At 46.8% G+C, this 23,913-nt stretch overlaps 1 long non-coding RNA gene across 10 annotated transcripts in view; it reads left to right on the top strand.

Annotated features, from left to right (window-relative positions):
• LOC134427042 (uncharacterized) overlaps positions 1-23,913 on the top strand; it is a 49,579-nt gene that overhangs the window by 16,835 nt on the left and 8,831 nt on the right. For 5 of the 10 annotated variants that reach the window (XR_010030081.1, XR_010030082.1, XR_010030083.1 and 2 more), the window contains one exon: positions 3,364-3,591. The exons of 1 other annotated variant lie outside the window; for it this stretch is intronic. This is a non-coding gene — a long non-coding RNA (uncharacterized LOC134427042). 4 more of the 10 variants (XR_010030080.1, XR_010030085.1, XR_010030086.1 and 1 more) reach the window with 2 other exon arrangements.

The raw sequence follows: 23,913 nt of genomic DNA, 5'->3' as shown, positions 1-23,913 counted from the left end.
GACCCACTCTTCAGCTGTAGCCTCTAAGAAGCTTAAATAAATCCTGACTGCCTGAAAGTGAAGCCATTTGAACCAGTGCGGCATCAGGCAGCAAGTTCAGAAGAGGTCCAGGCAGCTGGGAAAGAAAAGACCCCGAGGAATTCTCTTCTCTGCTGCCACAGCCCGTGAGGCCAAATGCTTTGCTAAAGCTGGTAAAATGGAACCAAATCAACTGTTCAATGGATTTGGTCCCCTTCAACCAGCTGTAGCTGTGCATTGATCTCTCAGACGCACCTTGGAGGATGAAACAGTTGAACCCGACCAGGGCGGCTCAGGTAGAAGACAAATGGCCACTTGAGCACTGCTGATAAGGAAATGATGATGATTGGCATCTACAGATCTATCACCCGGGCTCTAAACTGGTGGGCTGAGCCTAAGTCATTATGTGGTTGCCAGTCAATTCTGCCTAAGGGAGACCACTCAAGATTGATAATCCCTATCACCCTCCTGATCCATTGATCTCAGCTGTAACCCAGTGTGTTCCCACTGCAAATGCTGTGCATTTTCATGTGTGTTTGCTCATGCCCACCCAGGAGGCCCGTGCCTCAGTGTTTCATCTGCTGCAAAGAAGAATAAAGGTTTTGATCTGAAGTTCCCTCCTTGTGTTTTGTACCATGTGCCGAGATTGCTCCTTCAACAGCTCTAGTGGAGAAATCAGCTGTTACAGGGCTGCCAGAGCTGGGAAGGAGTGGGGAATACCACTGCTTCCTCACTGCCCCAAACTGCAAATATTCACTGTCTGCATTAGCCAACAATGTTTTTTTGGTTAATGAGATATAAGCTGTGCTCCTAAAGAAGAGTTTCCTCTTTGACTTTGTTGACCTAAAAGACCTGTAAAGTCTCTAGCCCAGCCTGGTCCTTATAAGCACTAATGTTATGCTAATGGAGCTAAAGAAAATCGCTCACTTTCCCGTGTAATAATGATTGGTGGGAAAGTAAGCTGGGCGTCATCCTTTCCTGGCCCTCGTAAATCTATAGGACTCTCACGAGCTATGAATATTGCAGCTTTAATGAGCCATTTGGATGCAAAAGTCTGATGGGAGATTATTCATGTCTTTACTTCTTAACAACACCTGGCCCAAGTTAACCCCTGGCATGAGAGTGTGCAGAGATTTGTCTCTTTTCACACGCTAGAAATTAGGTTTACTTCATTTCACATCCCTGGTCCTTTAGGTACCATTTAAGTGTTCTTACTAGGGCCAAGAGTATTCATGTGCTTGAAGATAAGGAGTCGTTTGATGGATCTGAGGCTTAACATGCATCTAATATTTATGTCACTGGGTATTTAAAAGGCAAAGACATGAGGAGCAATGTTACTGCAGGACTGCCTTTCCTCAGCTAAAAGGAAAATAGTGCTAACTCAATCCTGCTGGCTCATTTTTCTGCACTTTAACAGTGCCTAAACATCCATGTCAATATCCTACTGAAGTCTACATGTGGTTTTTTTTCCCATATACTTCAGTCAGATCAGGCACGTTTTCCTTCTTGCCACCAACTGATTTCTTAGGAATATGTAAAAGAAATTACAGGTTCTATTTTTTAATTTATTTATCTTCACAACTGCAGCATCTTTCTAAGCACCCAGTGATGCACCCAAAAGGGCTTTGGCCTGCCCTGATAGAAGACTGCAGAGAATGCAAAATGCATTTGTTGATGTTTTCGCCTGCAAATAGAGGAAAAGGAGTGGCTTTAACAAATCCCTGTGTTAGAATGGAAGCAGTTTGCAGCTGTGGGTAGTGAGGGTGCTCATTGCTTTCCAGCTGAAGCCTCACAGCACAGCTCTGCCCTTGGCAGAAGAGCCAAGTGGCCACCACCTCTGTACCTCTGAGTCACCTCTTGACACGTTATCTGCCCTGGATGATTAATTGCTTTGTAATTATCCATGCAGGTCTCTGTGCACTACTCGATCCCAGTTCCTAATTCCCATCTCAGAATCATCAAGCAAAGGCATCTGCTGAGGCACAAATGGCTGTCCAGGCAAACCACCTCAACGTTGTCACTGCCCATCCTGAGATTCCTGAACATCCTTGGGATGACAGCACAAGGGAAGGGAAATCCTCAGCACAAGTCCCTAATTGCTGGCAGTCTGGGCTGTGAATGATGTTAGGACTCTAGAGGAAAAGGCTGAGTAGAAACAGATGCTTCCAGCAGGTTGTGGCCTGGGTTTCCAAAATACCATGCTCCTCCCGCCTGCTCCCACAATCTGGGTTATTTTCTCTTGTTCCCCAGAGCTGCATCCAATTTAAACAACACCATTATTAACATTCTTGCTTGGTATTGATAATTAAGTTACTAAAAAATGTCAAATGGGGAAGCTGGAGGCATTGCAACTGGAATAAAACCGGGGAAGGTAAATGAATTATTTTTTTTCCTTAAAGAAGTTTGGTACCCCCAAAGCCACCTTGAATAGCAGGGAAGTTTCTAGTTCTCTGGAAGCAAGAGAAGATATGAATACACAGTGATCCCAAAAGTTGGGCCATGCATTTAAATGCCTAAATGTGGATCCCACCTTCAGGCACCCATGCTTGAAGATTTCTGGCTGTGTTTTTATTGCCTAATTATGCCTTTCTGGAATGAGAAATTCAGTTCACTTAGCATGGAATTTCTATAACAATACAGCCATTATGGTCTACTCAAGGAAATATGAGGCCCAAGGAGAAGGCAGCAGGTAGACTTCAGGGGAGCTCTCTAGGGACTGATAATGTGCAGGAACAAACACAAGGCATGGGCCAAAACCTTGTAAATATCCTTCCCAACAGTTTGTGTTTCAGCCTTGGTCACTCCCAAATCCTTCCTGAGGCAACAGCAGGGTTTGGAGCTCACTGATATCCACCCTTTGCAGCCAGGAGCTGTCTGGATCCTGAACCCATCCATGGTCTTAGAATTGAATCTGCTTGAGTCGATTTCCCATAAAGCACAGCTCTGAGTGGAAATCTTACCACTGACTTTGAAAATCCCAGCATCAGGTCCTGGCTAAGTCATTAGAAACCTTTAGCCAACCATCCTTAACTACATCAAATCTAATTGTTTCCCATATCCACTGAGAGGCTGCTCTGATGGCTCACCAGACACTGCTGGTTTCCTGGAAACCCTATTAGCTTCTCAAACAAGGCAATCCTGAGGACTCAGTCCTGCAAACCTTTTGTGCAAATATTAAATAACAGCGAATAATTAGCAAGAATAATCCTTTTTGCTTGACCCTCTTCTGTAATAAAGACCTTTGTCAGCGAATGCAAACGTTATTTTGAGGAGCAATTCATAATCTAGAGCTGCTGAACACATCAGCCTAAATACACTAATACTCTAATATCCATATTTGTACAGGAGTTAAGTCAGACAAAAACAGGCACGTTCTCTGTCCCAAAGACCTGAGAGCATTCACCAGTCAAGCACAGGAAGAGGAGGTGGCAAAAGACAGAATCCACTTCTGCCTTTGATCTTCAGGTGTCTCAGGCAGTGTGATCAGATCAGCCACATTCTGCTCATGGAGTGTTTTTCTGCACATCCTTTTTCTTCACCTGTTTTTCTTTTATTTATTTATTTTTTTTTTTTTCTGAGAGGGGAGAGAAGAAAGGGCAAGCAAGCCAACAGGCAGATAATTGTTCTGTGCTGACAGTTTGTCAAGTGATGGAAGCACAGTTTTAGTCCAGAGATCTGCGTTACAGCGGCGAGCAAGCAGAAGTCTCTTCTTTTCCTCCCAGATGGCATTGACATATAGCCTGAAGGGGCAATCAGGATACAAAGCTAAAGATGGTTAAAGACATTAAAAACTGTACAATGTGAGCACCATCTACACCAGGACCGTCACCCAGGAGGAAGATTCATCCTGACATATCAGGCAGAAGTCAGATCTTCTATTGGTGTTATATAAAGCCATTGAGCCAAAGGTATTTTTGAGATAGACAAAAAAGATATATTCCTGCTATTAACCATGTATTTTCCAGTAGGTCTTTATTGACTCTTGAAAAGCAATGACCAATAAATGTAATGATCTGCCTTCCCTTTTCTTTCTGTGTGAACAATATCTTCTGCAGGGTGTTCATCACTGCAGGCAATGAGTGGCTTGAGCCATTCCCGTCTAACTCCACTTCCCAGCAAGACATTGAATGCATTCTCTTCATCACACGGTTTCCCAGAGCCTGCCAGGGCTTTTGTTAATGATAAATGTTGCACACAGGATAAGATTATAAATCTTGCCATAGGATGAAGGGAATTTGAATTCTGCATTCCTTGGATTTGGTGTTGTGTTAAGTTGCTTAATTAACTTGCACAAAGAATGGGCTTAATAACATTGCATTTTTTAATAAGCAAGCAGTGCAGCTGGAGAGATAGAGAACCACAAAGAGAGGAGTTCACCTGCAGGAAAATATCCTCTACTTCCCCCAAAAGCGATAAAAATGTCAATACATTGACACAACCCCTAATTAAAAATGACTGCCATAATCACGCGTATCATAGCCGTAGGACATTAGTTTGGATTAAACACAAACACAGGGATGTGCTGCACATGTTTTCCAAAGGAAGAAGGGGTTGGATGATGGGATCTCCCGCACATCCAAGCGAGAGCAGAGGAAGGATCCCTCAGCTCCTAAGTTTGGGCTGCTCCTTCACCGCCCTTCCTGCTGAGCTGTATGCCAGTGGGTGCCTGCACAGCCTGAGCTGCTTGCAGCCAGGATATGAACCATGTCCACGTGCCCTTTGTTGGCTGAGGTTGGAGCAGACGTCCTTCCCTTTGTGTCTGACGTGGCCAGACAGCAGGAGCGTGGCCATCCTGCTTCACCTCAGCTCCTGCAGCGCTGCTGAGCTGTAGTAGCACCCGGCCTGGGGTGTGGATACGGCCTCCTTTCCCTCACAGGGAATAATATCCCTCATTTTGGGGCATTCAGCAACCAAAGGGACAACAGAAAATAGCTTGTTGATGCTCCATGTCAATTATTTTATGCAATTGGCCTGCCTGGATTGGACATGGGTTTAATGGTTGGACTTGCTGATCTTTTCCAACCTGAATGATTCCAAGAGAGACTCCCTGTTTTAATGTTCAACTGCTCTTGCCTTATGCTTGTGAAACTGATGCGCACCCAGGGATCCGAGCTGGCTCTAAGCACTTGTCTTTTATTCCACTACACCAAAAATAAACACTGAGATGCTCCATGTAGCCCCGGGGCTGAAAGGTGGGATTGCACCACAGAGATGGGGCTGAGGAGAAGCAGCATCTGCTACAGGGGGCTACAAGAAGCTACAAGGAGTAACTGAGCGATGGGGCAGAGCATGGGCAGCCTTTCTCTTGAAGAAACTCAGCACCAAGGGCTTCTTTTCCAATCCCACGTGGAACAGTTACTTCACATCTTTTAGCATCTCTGATAAAATCTGCCTCCAGCTCTTTCTACCCTCCCATCCTATAAATAATTTTGTGCAATGCCTGACAGATGATTTCTGCTTTCTCCAGCATAGAGGGACAGGAGTGGGGAAAGAATGAGAGATTTGAAACTGTTTCCCAAATATTCCAGTGTCCAGCCATGAGCTGATATCCTGACAGGAGTAATAGGTGGCTCCATGCAGCACTCACTCAGGAACAAATAATGAATGATCCTGCAGCCTCTACTCAGCACAGGGAAAGGAATTAATTTCTATCCCCCTTTTCTGGATCACCTGGAAAGTACAGGTGCAATCCATCTTTCAATGGTGAGGATCGTGGCCCTGTGAGCCAAAAAAATCCTGTGAAGGACAAAACTTGGGACAGCCCCTTTAGATGGGACATCCGTCGGTCATAGAAAGAAGCAGGAAAAGAAAGAAAGGAAAGAAAAAAGGAAAAACCCCAAATGACTTTAACTGATGCATCTTCATCTGCAAGGGAATCTGGAGCTAAGCCTGATGTAAGATCCTCACTTCATTTTGGGGATCAGCATTTCATTCCCTGCTGTCTAGGAAGTGCTAAAAACTTCACAATAATACCTTTCCATCATTAAAAAACTTCCATTGTGATCTCCAGCCTGCAGTGTCACGCCGGACGATTTAATGTGGGGTGTGAGTAGATTTTCAAGCATAGACAGATTGATTCATGAGTGAATTAATCTGATGCATCTTTTAAATGGAAAACTGGCATAATTTTCCATCAGAGACCTGCTAATAAAGCACATTTACTTGGTGAATCCATTTTTTCCTGTACTAAGTGCACTATATAAGGTATAAAAATACCAAATCAATAACCAAAGAGTATATAAAAATGAGACTGGCAGATCAGAAACCATGGATGAACCATCCTCTCCTTGACTTCTTGGGGGACTCTGTTTTTGCTGCTGAGAGCCACATTCACACAGTCTTCCCAGGACAGCAAGGCTGCAAAAGCCCAGGTGTCCTTGCAAGTCCCAGAGGGGACTGGGAGCAATGAGCCACCTGCTTCCAGGGGCGTGATGGCATCAGTTCCCCTGCAGCCCTCCCTATTTTTAGAAGTAGATAGTTTGAGGGGGTTGGGTTTTTCTTCTTTATTAGTTTTATTATTATTGTTGCAGAAGGAACTGGGTAGAGGAAACGTGTTTAAAAGACAAAGGCATCTTCCACAGCATATTTGTGCAGGGAGCCCGCCAAGGGAATGAGCACAAACTCTCCTTTTTTTATTCTTTAGCTGGAGTAGAGCGGCGTTATTTCAAAGGAAATGCCTGCACAGGCTTCCCTCTGCAAACACTGCAACCATCATTCCATCAGTGCAATTCTCCCGTGTGAGCTAATTTAACAAGCAGTTGCTTTGCAGGCTGTGGAGAATTGCCTCTTACCTAATAATTCTGCTAATTTGCTTAACTTTCCCAGATTGCAAATGGCCCTGCTCTGAACAGGCAGCTTCCAACATGAACCCCCAGACAAGCTCCTGACAAGAGCCAAAGGAAAGGTGGATGGCTCAGGAGGTTAAAGCTCACAGTCTTTTATTTTGACCTTTGGGCTAGCATTCAAATTTGCTTGTTGGGAAAACTGCATTCAGCATGTATTTTCTTCAGGGATTTACGATACCCTTTTGCTTGTAATTATTCTCAGTTGATGTCTTCCATAAATTAAAGAGGCTTCTATTAGCAAGCTCCAGTCCTCTCAATTATCTTGCCAAAGTCTCCTTGTTTGTGGCTGGGAGTTACCCCACCAGGACTGCCATCCCTGCAAAGCTCCTGGTCCGTGGCTACAGGCAGAGAAATAGGGAATGTACACGGGTAATACAAATGTCTGAGCAATCCCAGAAAGAAATGAAAACTGCAGTAAAGGTAAATGTCAGACTATTTAAAGACAATGTTAACTATTGATTTTTTAGAGGAGACTACCTCTTCAAAGGATGGCAAGCATGACTTCAGATACAGACAAAGCAACCTAGATGGATGGCGGGGAGAGGGAGGCGAGTGATCTGGGAAGACAGAGATTTTCCCGGAGAGCAAAATGAACCCTTGATGAAGCCCCTGGGATTAAAGAGGTGGCTTAGTTGTTTCACAGCCTCCACCCTTCAACCCATTTAAGCACCATGCCTTTTCCAAGAAATGAAGGGCAAAGAAGCACTGATAAGCAATAAAGAGATAAGCAGCAAAGCACTCGTTTCACTGGTGTTTCCCAGTGAAAAATGAACCCTCCAGCACACCCAGTGATTTGTTGTCTAAGTAGCAAAGCTCACCCAAGTTCCTGATTTTGCTTCCAGCAGAGAAGCTCATTGCTCATTCTCACACCCTGGAGCAGCTCGGACTCATTATCCAGCCCTGGTGCTTCCTGCCTGCCCCTGCCTGTGTGCAGCTCACACACAGCCATGCACATTTTATTTATACGTGTGTGTACCCTTGCCTTGTGCTGTGCTGTGCTGCCCCTGCCAAGCATCCCAGAGCAGATATTCCTGGCTGCAGGAGCCTGCATCCGCAGGGAATTGTTCCTTTCAAGCTGCAGTGCAGAGACAATGCTGTACATGGTGCTTTGGGAAAACAGCACCATCAGAATTTAGTTAGGGGAGTTAAAGGTCTTCCAAGGCTGCATTTTCAAAAAGGGTAACTTCTTATCTCCACGGGTGTTTGGGAATGGGAGGCATGAAGGATGATCTAATCCAGAGAGGTGTAATGTCAGCCAGGGCAAATTAAGTTTGCATTTGGATACAAACTCTCTCTCAGAGGCAAATTTGGCTGTTGAAAGGAAAATCCTTGTACACATCTACATAGCAAGGGAAATGAGTGATGCTGGGGGGGGGGCACTCCTCACTTTAGCAGGCTTTGACATGGGTACAGGAGAGGAACAGACCCTCCCAGTGCCCTCTGTTTCCCCTCTACAGAGTCGTTTGGATGCTCCAGCTTGAAGATCCCCACAGGTTTTATAACCCCAGCTAAAGGTGCAGAAAACCCCAGCTCCTGGTAGCTCCTAAACACAGCAGCACAGTGTGGCATTACTGCCTGGGGTAGCTTTGGGTTTAGATGCATTATTTCAATAAGGAGATCTTCAGACAGTGTTAAATGACAGATGATATAATTTTTGAATGTGAGGTTCATCTGAATTTTATTTTCTGATGTTTTGACTCATTGACTTGATGTCTCTCTATTATGCACACACCTCTGGAGATGTTGCTGGCAATGATTATGCATAGCATTGAGTTAGTGAATAAAACCACTCCAGGAGCTGCTTTACAGATCACAGTATTGTTTTCCCTATAATTGTCCCACAAATGGTGGAAGTTATATGGAGAGAGCAGCATGCTCTGACAGACTGCATATTTTTGCAGTGTGCATCAAATCTCACTTTGGCCTCTGAGACTTATTTCTGATGGTTCTTGGGGATTTAACTTTAAGACCAATGTATTTTAGTATCCATATACGCTCCACTGTTCATGTCATCCGGCAGCAACTGAGGATGAGCTGTCTCCTTAATATGGATGAGACACCAATTTATCTAAGTTATCACCTCCCAATCTCTCATACATCTCTGCTGCTAACTGCTGTGTTTCTGACATCCATACCTAAACTCTCTACAACTTCTTCTCCTTCAATTGAAACCATAAGTAATTTTTTGGCTGGAAGTTCTCGATACGTATCTAATGGCTTCTTCATCTCCCAGCTTGAGTTCAACCATGAGGTGATGGAATCAGCCTCTGGACACTGCATTTTAAACCCACAACTCTGCATAGATCCACACAGCACACTAAATCAGGGTGTCTCTCCTGCATTTGGAAATATATGACTGAATTAACATGTCTCAGGCTCACGTTGAACAGCACTGCAGCCCCGTTGTGCACAGCCCCAGCATCTGACTGCAGAGTCAGCAATACTCTCCCCTTCCTGATGCATTCCCAAGCCAGCAAAACTTAGCCCTACTCCTGATATTCTCTTTATAGAAGGTCCCAGTGGTATTATGTATCAAATAAAGGTCTCATTACTTAGATTCTGGTTCCTCCATGGCACTGCTCTCGTTAATCATTCTGCTTTTCAAGCCTGTGCTGCAAACCATTAGAACTGTTCCCGCTTCCCACCCCTAAATTAGAGATTCCCTCCCCTCCCCTCTGTGCCACAGGGGCCACCAACCCCCTTGGGGACCTCTGCTGCTGCTGGACCAGTGCTGATGGTGGGATCATTGGCCATGAGCTATGGGCTTGAGTCTCCATGCAAAGGGACAGATTCCCCTTCCTGCCCAGCCTCATTTTGGGGGTGTTCCACTGCTAAATACCCCACACTGCTAGCTTTGTGCCCTGCAGCATCTCTAGATGCAGCCTCCTCCCAGGGGAAAAGGAAAACTCTTCGGTTGTGCCCTAAATCTGTTTAGTGACTCTCTGACTCCCCTCCAAAATGGTTGGAAACAACAGAGGGCAGGGAATCACCTCCTCTCCCCCGTTCCAGTCCCCACTGGGGTTTATTTCCAGGCAGCTCCGAGGTCTGGCACAGAGATCACCCCAAAGAGTCACACTCTGCATTTCCCACAGACGGAAATGCAGTAGCCCCCACCTGCCTCCCCTGCTCCCACTTCCCACACCCCTGCCCTCCACACTGCTCTGGGCAGGCTGGCATCCAGGGAATTTGCTACTTTCTCCAGGTAATATCTTTTTTAGGGCCACAAACGACTTGCATAAAGCACTGGAATGAGATTCTCTTTGTGCTGAGGATGAAATGCAAAAAGGCAGAAGAGCAGGGGAGAGCACATCCTCCCTCAGCTCTGTGAATTCACCAAATCTGATGGTTTATTCATTTTAATTAGCCTTGGAATTCATATATAAGTGCATATATTTATACATGTGAATTCATATAATGACACATAATTAATTTAGAATTTGGCATTTCCGAACAGGTAATTAAAATAGTTCATTGTTGATTAATCACTTGCAAAATAAATTATTAGCAATATCACTGTTAGCATTATGTTTATAACTACAATTTAGAGAAATTAAGGCAGTTCACTCACATTAAATTAAACACCAAAGCACAGCTGTAATATACCCTAGACAATATCTACTTGCTGGCAGAACAAATGTGATGTGTGCATTACAGTACATTTGCTGGGTCATACATCTTGGATGGCCTCTTCATGTCACCACCAGAAACCCAATCCCGACACACAGATGATTCCTGTCTCTTTCCCTAAATATAAAAATAGGATCTGCTGGACCTGAGCACTGGCTCTGCACTGCAGCGTGCTCCAGGCACTCAGACCTGCCTGGGATGGAGGGAGGCTCTGCAGCAAAAAAACCTGGACCAGAGGAATGGGGAGATGAGGGGGGTGTGAAAGGCCACATCCAAACCACAGAGTCACAGAATGGCTGGATTGGGAAGGACCTTAAGGATCATTCTGTTCAACACCCCCCCAAAAACCATTAGCAGGAAAGAAAATCAAATTCTTCACTCCTCAGCAGGACCCTGGGTCACCATTATGAGCCAGATTATGGCCAAACTGCAGAGAAATGGGATAAATCTCAGCCTGACTCAACGAGGTGCTAAAGGTTTAAACAGATCATTTCAGTAAAAGCTGAATTTAATTTTAAGCAGCTCTCTGCTGGGGTGGGAAGGGATTTTGCCCAGTGGGGAAATAGGTATCCCTTGCTTTTGACAACTGTTTTGTCTGGAGGACATTCAGCCTGGAGTTTAAGGAAGCAACAGGGAGAAGCCAGTAGAGATGAAGAGGACACAGATCACCTCATGACATATTTTCTGGATCTGTCTCTCCGTGGTTTTATAGCTATGGGAAATAATCCATAATTAGGTGTATAAAATACCTCTCTGATCTCTGCTTCTGGCCCAAAAGAGCACAAAATTGATAACTCAATTATCGCTGCTGGAAATACAAATAAATGAAAAGCACCTGGTAGGAGGAACTCTAAGGGAGGGACACCCATGCAGCAGAGTGGATGCTGCTCTTAAATTGTGAGCTCACAGGCAATTAGAGCCCTGGGGCTGGAGCAGGGCTGGGACAGTGTCCATGGATTATCCCCAAGCTTTGTGCCATCAGTGCAACCCAGAAATGAAGGCAGGGGAGAGCTTTGGGAGTGGTGACACTCCTCTGGAAGAGAGGGACCCATGGAGTGACCAGTGAGCTTATCTTGGTTACAGGGTGAGGGAAAGCTGGGTTAGGTTTTAACAGCTTTCAGCATAAAAAAATAATTAGTGCCTAACCCTGTCGCCAGCAAATTCCTGGGAGTTTTTGTTCCGAATTTACAAGCAGAGCAGTGCAGGATGTTGAGGGTCTTCTTCACTTTTTGCCAAGTCATCTGGCATTTACAAAAACCTCTCTCTCCACTGAGGCTTGCTTTTAATGACTCTTGTGCTGAATTAACAGTCTGCACCGGTGTGACAATGAGAACAGTCACTAATGACCACTCTGTTTGTCTAAGCCCCATGCTGAGCACTGACTTCAGTCCCTGCCACAGACTCTCTTTGAGGAAAGGCTTCTGTGTCTTTTTAAGCAATTTAAAATGGGTAGGATGAGCTGGCCTGTCCATCCCTGCCCCATTGATATTCTGCTGCCTGGAAGTGTCCTTGAGTCAACAGCAAGAACCTGTAGGGAAGTGTGACCTGGAATGATGTGAGGAGCAGGAGTAGGAAAGCCTTTGAAGTTACACATATCCAGTTCTGATGACCCACACTGTAACCAGTGAAATATTTAAATGATCTGCCCTTTGATGCATCCTCTGCCAGAGCAGAAGGGCGAGTGCGGTTTTATGGAAAGGTCTGGTTTTATTGGGCAACACACTCTGTGACCCCACGGAGAATGTGTGACAGTGCTGACACAGGGAATATGTGCAGGTACTATTTCAAAAAGGAAAAGGGCTCCAGACAACCCCCAGGCTTTGTCCCAAACTCATTCCCCTCTATCACACTGAGCAGGACACTTCCACCCATGGAATTGTTTATTGGTTGAGGGAAGCATCACCTCAGCCATGGTGCAGGGTTTGAGTGATGCAAAACCCAGCAGGGCGAGAGCCCTGCTGGGGCCAGGACACCACCTGGGCAAAGGTGCCAGCCCTTCTCATCCCTTCCATCCCCAGCACTGCTCCTGCTGCTCAGCCTGCCCACTGGCATGTGCTGCCCTTCTGCCAGAGCTAACCAGGGCAGCACAGTAATATTCAATAACATCCACTTTCTGGATGTGACAGGGTTTTATTCAGGCAGCAGTCACCCTTCCTGTGCCCACTGCATGAGGCAGGTGTTAGAGCAATTCCATCTGAAAGCTTTTAGTTCCCGTAACTGATGATTTATGTTTGTGCTGGAATGGCAATAATAGTAAGGGTTTAATTGTTTTAATGAAAGTGGCTTGTTCTGCAATCGAATCAATTTGCTAAGTTTGGGTGATGGAATACAAGGCTGACCACACTCTTTGTGTGCCCTGAACAAAAAAGGTGCAAGCCATTTCAAGAAGATCTAGCTTGGCACAGTGAAACTTTTAATAAGTAATATCTGCACAACTAATGGCAATAGGAGCAGCCCAACCTGAAGAAAACAGATTTTACAGGAATTACAGTCTCACTGTCACATTTATAAAAGGGACACATGCATTTTTCAGATCTTTGCACATTAATGGCTGTATTTGATTCAAAATACAGTCAGTGAACCCTCAGTAAATGGAATTAAATGGTATGTGTCTGATTTGAGGGTGACAATCCAGCAATTGTTTCTTGTTTGAATTACTACCTGCGTGGCTGGGCACAGCGGTAATTGAAACTATAATGTTTCATTCCTCTTTAGGTATAATTTGTCTGAAAATTCATTCAGTGCTGTTCTATTCTTCCTCCTGAAACCCCTCCCTTTACCATCACGGTGCTCTCAGGGGCTGCATCTTCTCTGCGTGCCCAGAGTTTGACCTGGTTTGGGCAATTCAAGCACACAACAAACCTGGTTTGGTGTTTCCCTGGACCAGCCCCATTGCCCCTCTTGCTCTGGCCATGGGGTCATCTGCTCTTCAGGGCACAGAGCTCCATTTATCCAGCCCCAGATCTCTGCTTTGCCTTTGGCTCAGAGCTCGGGTGAGCGTATCCTTACAGGGTTCTTCAAATTCCCCTTCAAAGCCAAGAATTTGCAGTGGCTTTGTGAACATTTAATTCTGTGTGACCACGATTTTGAGCTGCAGGACCTGGACCTGCTTGTGCTGTAAATGGAAAGGCAGCAAGGGTTGCTCTTTCTCCATCTGTGCCTTGTTTTGTTGCTTTATGTGGTTCTTTCACACAGCACAGAAGTGGCTGTGGCAGTGCTGTGCATCTGCAAGGGGTAACAAATATATTGCCTTATTCTCAACACTCCCCATTTATAAGCAATTTCTAGTCTGTTTTCGCCCAATATTGATAAACAGAAGAAAATGGAATGTATTTTATTCACCCATAAAGTCTGACATTTCCAAAGATGGAATCAAATTATCCTCCTCATCTGTCTGCAGCTCGCTGGGTTGCTTGCTAAGGTACAACTTTATGCCCGCAGAGTAATAACACCTGGTAATGGCACCTAATTTCAGAGCCTCCAGAACGAGCTGGTCTAGGACAAACAGGGTTATTTTGCTTACAAATCATGTATAACACAAAGACAGGCTCTGTGGCCTGGAATGGGATGACAGCACTTTTTTCTCCCGTGGGAAGAGGCTGGAAATCCCTGGGAAGCCCTGGTCAGCAATGGGACATGTTCCTGGCATTTCCACAAAGGCATTTGCATCTTCTTGATTGCTGCCACTGCCTGTGGTCCAGTTGGGATTCATGATGATGAATCTTGGATTTTTTTCGCCGCTTTTGGGGTGGTTTAGATGGAAATTCCATGTTCACATTGTCCGGGAACGTGGTGGTGCTGTGAGGAGCTGCAGAGGGAGGCAGAGCTCTCCACTGCCCGCAGAAACAGAGGGTTGGAAGGAAGAACAAAGAGCAGATCATAGGAAAGAGCATAATGAGGTTTAAAAGATAATTAAGGCTGCTGGTTCCCAAACACTACAGCACTCCTAGCTGGGCTGGGGAGCCCAGGGGAAAGCCAGGGGCTGGAGGAAAGCTGGCAGGGCTGCAAATGTGGAAATGCTGCTGCAGGGAGGGTCCTCAGCACCTCTGAGCCCCTGGCCCCTCTCTCCAGGCACGGGATGTGCAGAGATGCTCATCCTCTGGGATGCTTCTGTGGCATTGATGTGCCAACCTTCACCTCCACCAGGGGATCCTGGCACCTTGACAAAGCAGCTTGAAACTAGGCTGAGCTAAGGGGATGGGTGGAGAATAACAATGAGCAAGGACAGACTGGCATCTAAATGTGGAAGGAGCCAGGCAGCCCATGGAGAAAAATCTGGGGGAAGGAAGGAGTGGGGATGGAGTGAGACGGAGCACCCAGAGGACAGTGCTGAGAAGGGAACAAACCCCCAAGGCAGAGTAGGACAATTCCTCCCCGAGGAATTCCCTGAATTTCCAGCACTGGAGGGCCCCTTGGTCCCTGTGGTCATGTCAAACCAGGGGAAGGAAGGCTCTCCTCCATCCTCTTCAGGACCAAAGGCTCTTGAATTTCTCCTTCCAAAGCCAGAGGTGTCACATCCCCCAGGACAGGGAAGCACAGGGGTCTCAAATGTTCTGCAGGGGCAGAAATACCCACCCAGGTCCAGCAGCATTTTGTCTGATCAGATTCCAATGGAAATTCCACCCAAAATGAGATCTCCCGAGTTAGTCCACAATGCTCTTCCACTCCTTCATACACAAACCATTGCACAGACTGTTTTTGTTTGGGGTTGTACTTCTCCAACCCCTTGCCTTTCCAAGTTTACCTACTAAATACTTTAATTACCTTTCTGCTTGCCTTAGAGTGCAGCATGAATAATTAGAGCAAGTGGCTGCATTTCTCACAATAAAGCTGTGATTTTTAAGTGCCAGAGGACATTTGTGGTGCTGGAAGGGAAAGGTAATTGACATTCCCTTAGGGAAACCTCTTCAGAAATCTGGGTCCTGCTTGCTTTGAATTAATGTCAGTGGTATGATAGAGGCAGGGAAGATGATAATCCATGCAAGCAAACAAACAGCACAGCCAAAAGCTGCCAAAGCAGGAGTTCAGCCCTGTGTCTCTGATGGCTGTGACCTGGATGATCCTCCAGTTCTTTCTTACAAACAGTGATGTTGGGGCATCACAATTCAAAAAGAAAAAGCCAATAAAGCTCTTCCAAACAGAGCTGAAAGGTCTCATCAGCAAGCCCAGGACCCAGGAGGTGAAACCCAGAGGGTGCTGAGTGTTGTGCTGTCCCTGGGGTGCTGGGGCAGATGTGTTAGTGTGAGTGAAGGCTGCTCCAGGGTGTCCCAAAACACCGCAGAGATCTCCCTCAGTGGCACACAGTGATACAGAGCTGATCAAGTGCAGGCTCCCCCGGGCTTGCCAGGATTTCCAGAGCAATGATAGAGAGAATTCGTGTGGCATTCCACACCCTGCCACGCTGAGAGGAGAGCCTGTCTGCTCCCCAGCCCGCATGCCATAGATAAATAACTATCTCTGTAAGATATATATAGATAAACATGCACCCAGTGTGCTGCCGAGGCAGTGAACGTGTGCCAGGTGCACAGCACGGCCTCCATTAACCCTTGCCTGGGTCACCCTCCTCTGGCAACCAAATGTGCACTAATGGTGCTCTCAGGAGGGGAGTTTGCACCAGCCTCTCATCAGCTTCTGGTGTCCTTGTTGGGATATTTCCACCAAGGAATGAGTTGTCCCTTGTCCCAGACCCCTGCCACAAACTGCTCAGTCCTTGGGAGATGGGCACTGGCTGTTGTCACCACCAGGGTCTGCAGTCCTTGCAATCCAGCCTGCCCAGATGTTTCGCTCCCAGCTGGGTTGAAGCAAAAGCTCAGCTCAGTCATCCAGATTTACAGAAGGACTTGAAGTGTCCTGAAACCAAACTGTTGCAAAAATAATCATAAAAAATATAATTAAAAACCAAATTATAGCAGAGTCGCTGACCATAGCACAGGCCCAACCATGCTGTGGTGTTGGATACTGAACTCCTGCAGCACCAGGGGCTGGGGAAGGGATTTGCTGCTGCAGGGCTGCAGTGAACTTGGGACAGTTTGGGCAGGGAGCAGTGCCCAGGGACCTGCCCTAAAGAGTTTTGGGGGGTTTTCCAGTCACTCCCCTTCATCTGCTGCATTCCTCAGGGCAGAGAACAGCTTTATCCCTGCCCTGCTCCCTGTCCCAGGCTGCACAAGCCTTTGACATTGTCACGTCTTCACCAGCCACCATCTGAGAGACCACACGCCTCATTTCTCCCCAGCAGCTCTCTTTTCCCATTTGGTGATTTTGTAAAAGCACCAAACCTTCCCTCATTGTTCCTCCACTCCCAAACTGTGTGCCTTGTGAGAGCACAGCAGCTACGGTGCATTTAAATAGCTGATTTCTCAGGGTCTGATTCAGGTCTTGCCTCCAGTGATATCAGTTTGGCTGCTGCAATGGGAACACTGTGTTAAATGTGTTGAAGTGAAGGAGAAAAGCACTTGGGAGCATCAGGTGCAGTGCAGGAGGGGCTGGCAGGCAGCACCTTGGCTCCCCTCCACCCTGCTGTGCCCAAATTGGGTGCAAGGCCCGAGCACGGAGCAATGCCTGCCCTCCAGGGGTGCCAATGCCGTGCCAGGGCAGGAGCAGGGCTCATCCCAGGGTGTCACTGATACCTCCAGCTCAAATGCCAAGGTGCTGCCGTGACATCGTGCCCATGTCCCCAGAGATTTCTCTGTGCTCCAGAGGCTCACACGCATTGTGACCTCCTGCACGCTGTCCCCTCAGCCCCAGCACGCGGAGCACTGAGGGTTTTGGGTGCTGCTAAATGTCTCTGAGCAGGGGAGGGCAGGCAGGGAGGTGACCTGTGCCAAGGAATGGGTGCTGTCCTGATGTCCCCCCTGACCTGAGCAGGGTTTACCTGCAGGACACCCAGAGGAGAGGGTGCAGAAACACATTTAACACAGTGTTCCCATTGCAGCAGCCAAACTGATACCACTGGAGGCAAGACCTGAACCAGACCCTGAGAAATCAGCTATTTAAATGCACCATAGCTGCTGTGCTCTCACAAGGCACACGGTTTGGGAGTGGAGGCACAATGAGAGAAGGTTAGGTGCTTTTACAAAATCACCAAATGGGAAAAGAGAGCTGCTGGGGGGAAACGAGGCATGTGGTCCCACAGATGGTGGCTGGTGAAGATGTGACAATGTCAAAGGCTTGTGCAGCCTGGGACAGGGCTAAAGCTGTCCCAGATGAGGGGCAGTGACTGCACTTGGGGTGCAGCTGGGCCCCAGGACCCTGCACACCTGCACACCCTCGGGAGATCGTGCACCTCCATTCCCCACCTGACACCGTAGCTCCAGGTGTGCTTCGCAAATCAAATGGAATCACGGTTTAAAAAGCAAATTAAGATTTAAATTGAATATTAAATTGAAAAGAAAGAATCTAGATAGAGCCTGAGAAGCACTTAATTTCTTGTTCTCTGCAAGCACTTTTGCCATGGAGAAGTGTCTCTGGGGAGCCAGGCACGGGGCAGGATGGCTCTGGGAGCATTCAACTCCAGCTGCAAAGATTGCCTGGGGACCCTCAGCACCTGCAGGCACCAAGGGCAGCTGCTGCTGCTGGGGAAGGGCTGCAGCAGTGCAGCCTTGCTGAAACCATGCACTGGAGCTGGGCTGGGAGGCAGCAGAGCATCCCGGGGATGGGAAGGGGCAGAGCTGTGGCACTCCGGGGTGATGCAGCAGTGCAGCCTTGCTGCAATCATGCACTGGAGCTGGGCTGGGAGGCAGCAGAGCATCCCAGGGGCAGAGGGATGGGAAGGGGCAGAGCTGTGGCACTCTGGGGTAACACAGCCTGCACACGCTGGTGGCACTGCTGCCCTGGGGACACCAGGGCTGTCACCAGAGGCCACCCCGGGGCCCCAGTGGCTCTGCTGGCTGGGCTGAGGCCACCACACGCTCGCACATAATTCCTGACCTCAAGCTGAAAATATAATTCTTTCTGCCACATCTGACATTTAGCTGTACAGCGATCCCTGCCAGGAAATTGCCATCAGTTCTGCTCCCAGCTACCCTTCTGATTTATATTTTTGTTTTTATCCAATTTTTCTGACTTGTTTTGGTAGGGTGGACAAAATGTTCTCACTCAAGACAGATGACAGTTTGCCGATAAGAGGAGCAACTTATCACCAACAGCTCCGATTCTTTCTCAAATGCTTAGTCTGTTGGAACAGCTTTAAAGTCTAATGTGATATCACAGGTTAGCCCCAAATCTGCTTCCCCTCCTGTATTTCATACTTTATGGCTCTAAGCATCACTCCTTTTAAAACTAAACACTTCAATCTTTTTCAGATCATCGTGGCTTTCCTTCCTCTCTTTTTCCCCCCCTCTCTTCTTAATTTAACTATTTAAAAAATTCTTTGGGTATGGCAAATAAAATAAACACCAGAGATGAGTGACCTCTTGGAAGCTTGGTGTCCTTGAGTCTAACTTTAGAAATCATTTGTCACAGGCACAGAAATGTGCACTGCAATCAGAATTAGCTGCCAGAATTTTTTTTTCAAACAATGATATTGTAATTTGAGTGACATTCTTGATAACAGTTCAGGTTATCCAGACTCCTCCCCATGCCCCTACAAACCATGCACTAAAAAATAAAACTTCTGTCTTATTCTGATTTTTTTTGTTGCTGTTGTTATTCATCATATGGAAAATAAATGAGAGGGAGAAGAGAGACAAGGAAGTGAAACAGCTTTGAGCTCTGGATATAAGCCCAGTAGGCTAACAGGGTATTATACAGTTGGGTTTAGTTCAGCAAAAACCAGGACATTCTATGAGAACTAGGTGAATAATTTGCAATTAGTAATTTGGGACATAAAATCCAGGTTATTTTGAAACATGCAGCTTTACAGGGTGAATGCCCTCCTCTGCTCGTAGTTGCTAGCAAAGCACAGCGTGCTCTGATCAGGGCTTTCACTGCCTGGAATTGTAGATTTTGTAGCAAAATTACTTTTGATCTGCAAATGTGTAATTCCTGTGTGAATGTTTATCATTCTTGCTCATGCAAAGGATGCTCCAGTGCATCCGTGTCCTGTGCAAGGCACCATCCCTTGCCTGGTGCCTTGAACAGGACAAAAGGTGCACTGGAGTTTGTGAAGGGATCAGGTCCTGTGATCCAGGAGCAGCTTCACTGGGTTGCCCTGCATGAAATAGTTTCAATTTTTATATTTTTATACATCAGGACAACCCACAGTCACTGAAACCCCCCTGTGAGTCTGCAAGTACCAACCAAGAGAGCCCTGCTGGGTGCTCAGGACACCCCCAGGGGCAGGGGACATCACCCTGCTTGGCTTCTGGGTCAGTCCCTGCAAACAGAAGAGTCCTGAAATCCTTTTTGGGATCTCCTTGTCCCATCCAGACTGATTGTGGGTGGGTTTGCACACCCCAGGAAACACGAGGTGTGAAGAGCAATTCTTGATCCCTGGATTTGGAATTATGGATGAGAGCTCTCCAGGGAACTCACTTGAATTGATGCATCTTTTGTGAAAAGCCTCTGGATTTGCAGCATTATGTGAGAGCAGGAGAAAGACTCTCTGTGCTGAAATTAGGTCTGCTGGAGCTGCTGCGCGGTGGTTGCTCAGGGTCGGGTCTCTTGGAGGATTTTAAAATTTTAAAAGACCTTTTTGGGGGCTCAAAGCACAGCAGCCAGCCTGCCTGGCTAGTCACAGCACTGCAGACCCCTCTCGTGTGGGTCTGGCAGGAAGGTGTCCCAGGAAATCAGCCTGATGCCCCCACTCAGAGGTGCCTCAGATGTGCCACAGCATTGCTGCGCTCCCCAGAGCAGCTGCACCTGAGCAGCACCAACCTCTCCCCAAGGAGATTCCCCTCGCGGAGCAGGGGGCTGAGCATCCCAGAGAGCACAAATCCATGGATCCTGCCACAGAAACCTCTCCCAAGGTCAATCCCCCCACACCACACAGCACAGTGGAGCCTCCTGGGACCACCAAGAGTAAGAAAGTTTGAAATTCAGCTCTAAAAATGTATACAGCCAGCAAGGTGCCTCCTTGACACCTGGTTGTTACCTGGAAATAGCACATGAGGGGTCTTGTAAGGGCTTCGTTTTCCCTGTGTTTGAACCTCCCCAGTGCTGGCAGCTCCCCCTGTGACTTCCTGAGTCCTGAATGTGCAGCTGGAATTGCAGGAGACACTTCCACATCTCCGGGTGATGGAGTTATCCTCCTTCCACTAAATAAATGCTCACGTGTGCACTTCTAGCCTGTATCTGAACAGGAGGCACTGTGTGCCCGACTCTTTCAATTTTTCATCCTCCTGGAGGAAAAAATATGAGAGGAAAAGCCTAAAAATTAAAAAAAAGACAGAGTGAACAGCTATACCTAACACCTTTTTCAGCACAATCCACCCAATTATTTTCCTTTCTCTGGCTATTTTAGTTTTAAAGCTTCCTCCAAATGTAGGTCCCAGGTCAGCAGGGCATTAAGGCACCCCTGAAGTACTTTGACTTTAAAAGATATCTCATGGAAAGGCCACTAATCATCTCTTGCATCTCTAACTAAAGATACAGCATTTTATCTGGGATCCTGAGTGTGCCTATAAATACCAGGCAGGGAAATGCTCAATCCATTAGAGAAACAGGTAACCTAAATCATGGAGCAGGCTGGGGTTAACCTTTGTCCTGGGAGGGAGCTGGACCAAAATCTGCGCAGGGCAGGATGTCCAGAGGATGTTACAGTGCAAACAGCACAAAAGGTGTTCCCATAAAGATGTCCAGAATAACTCCACCTTCTCCAGGCTGTCTCACAGCCCATGGGCATCTCCTGTGATGGCTGATCCAGAGGTGTGAGGGTACAGGACACATCTGGAGGAGATTCTTCAGAAAATAAGATGGGCAAAAGCCTCTTTCTCATCCCTGCTGCTGCTGGATGAGTGACCACAGTGAAGAGAGAGCAGGAGATCTGTTTGCCATTGCCCTGTACCTGCATCACAGGTGTACAGCTAAATTCAAAACTCCATGGCATTCCCAACCTTTTAATTTTGGCTAGCATTTTATCTGCTTTTTATTATCCTAAGACCAAATTTTTTTCAAGGCAAATTTTTTTCAAGACCAAATTTTTATATTTTGTTATCCTAAGACCAAATTTTTTTCAAGGAAAACCTCTACGCAAGCCCCAAATGAGCCTTTTGTGAAGCAGAGTGGGCTGAGGGTTGGGGTGAACAGGTCTGCCTTGTCCCCCAAGCCCAGCTGGGGTCCCTGTGCACCCCAGGACAGATGCTCACCTGCAGAGAATGTTCCCAGGAATGTGCAGGCAGGGACAATGCCAGCCCATAGAGCAGGAACACTGCTGCATGTGTTATTAGAGTCATTTGTTGTGGTTAGTGAGCAAAACCACCCAAGCTCATTTCTGTTCCATTAGAGGGAGGGAAAAAAAAAAAAGGGAATAGAATAACTCATTTCAAGGTAATTTGCTGGGGATTTTGTGTATGATCAAGAGGGTTGTAAAAAGTGGGAATACTTGCAGAAGTTTGATATGGCTTTTGAGAGAAAAGCAGCACAAACTTATCAAACATGGACAAAGTGAGACCAAAGTGGGTGCTTTCAATGCATTTTGCCTGTCTACAGATGACAAACCACCCCACTCCGGTCTGCCCAGCCCACAGCTGCTTTTCTGGATGGTTTGATGAATTTTTGGTGGAATCTCAGAGGAATGTCACTGCACTGGCTGGCAGCTCCTTGGGCAAGGGTTTGATCCTGAGGTTGGACACATGCAGGGTGTGATCCTCCTCTGTGATCAGCTACCACATGGACCTGGCACAGGTCCTGATTCTTTTCTCTGCTCCCCACATCTCTGGGGAAGTGATAGAAGATCCACAGTGGGCAAGGACCCCTTCCCATGGGACACAGAGCACAAGGAGTCCCCCCAAAAATGGACATAAAATTCCAAACCAGCACCAAAAGCCAGCCCATAAAGCACTGGCTGCTCTCAGAGGCAGACTGGAGATTTCTCCTGCTAATTATAAAAATGGCAGACAAAACCCTGCACGATATGATTTCTTACATTAAACAAATTTTATGGTGGAGGAGACTTTTAGTGGCACTATTTGCAGACCTGGCCTTTTGCCAGCTCGCTGTCATTAATTCTGCTGATCTTAAGTATCAGCTGCACTTATTCCAAGGGGCTATAAATAAACCCCTGAAGCCTATTAAAGGAGCCAGCTTCCTCAGGCTGTCTGTCGAGCCTGGACAGACTGACATGGGCAGTGTTCAGGCAGCTCTGGCCAGTGCTGAGCATGGCTGGGTTCAGGTCTTTCACATGCTCACAGATTTATCTTTCACGTTGCTGGGAACAAGGAACTTTTTTATTAAAAGAAAACCTCACTCTAGGCAGGCAACAAATAGTGCTGGTTCTGTTAGGGCTGGGAAAATCCTTGACCACATGCCTGAAGGATGGAACTGTTTGACCTTCCCTAGCTGGAAGGGTTAAAAATGAACAGGAGATTGGGAAAGGAGAAGAATTGGAGCTGATATTTTTATAAGACAAGGAGATGTTTTAATGTAAGATACGGAGAATTCACCACTGCCAGAATGGTTATCAGTCACACCTGCACACAGGGTTGGGACCATTCTGGCTCTCCTCTGGGATTTGCAGGTAAAATTCCAGGCTCTGGGTGCCCCCCACCACCCTGAGGAGCCCATGGGCTGCAGGCAGGATGCTCCAGGACACAGCAGCCACGCTCTGCCTCTCTGGTGCAGCTCCTATGAAAAATGGGTGGCAGTACTAATGTGTGCCTAATGACCCGTGGTGCAGAAACGACTACGATGCAGGAATTAAATTTACAATCAACTTTCTTTTTTCTTTTTTTTTTGTCTTTTTTTTTTTTTTTTTTCCCCTTGAAACCAAAGTTCCTAATCAGAAAAGTCCATGTGAGTGGCTCTGTGCTCCCAGGCAGGGCAGGTGACTCAGGCAGCAGCAGGATTAGAGCTGGGTGCTGTCACCGTGCCAGGCGTGACACGGGGCTGCATCAGTGGCAGGCTAAATTGATGACACAATCTCAGGAGAGCTCACTGGTTGATGCCAGGCTTATTTTTGTAAGTGCAAACTAATGAAATTTAGAGTTTTAATAAAAAAAAAAAAAAAAAAAAAGGAAAGAAAAAAGCGGAAGCTACAATTTATAAATGGAATTCATAATGGACCAGAGTGCCAATTGCATTAAGGAAACAAGCAGCTCAGGCTTTTACCCAGAAGAGCCCCCAAGGGTTTTTTTTGCAAGAGGCAGGGAGTCCCAGTTTGTCCCAGTGAAGCTCCTGGCTCCATCTTTCCTGGGCTCAAAAAGGGGGAAACCACCATGAGGGGTTTGGGATGATGATATTTGTCCTGGAGCACTGACCTCTACCACAGACAATGTCTCCCTTTCCCATTCCCACTCAGAGACCTTGCTCTTCTTGTTCTGAATTTTAA

This window comes from Melospiza melodia, chromosome 19, assembly GCF_035770615.1.
Source record: "Melospiza melodia melodia isolate bMelMel2 chromosome 19, bMelMel2.pri, whole genome shotgun sequence".
Lineage (NCBI taxonomy): Eukaryota > Metazoa > Chordata > Aves > Passeriformes > Passerellidae > Melospiza > Melospiza melodia.
This window is presented reverse-complemented; position numbering and strand designations above follow the sequence as displayed.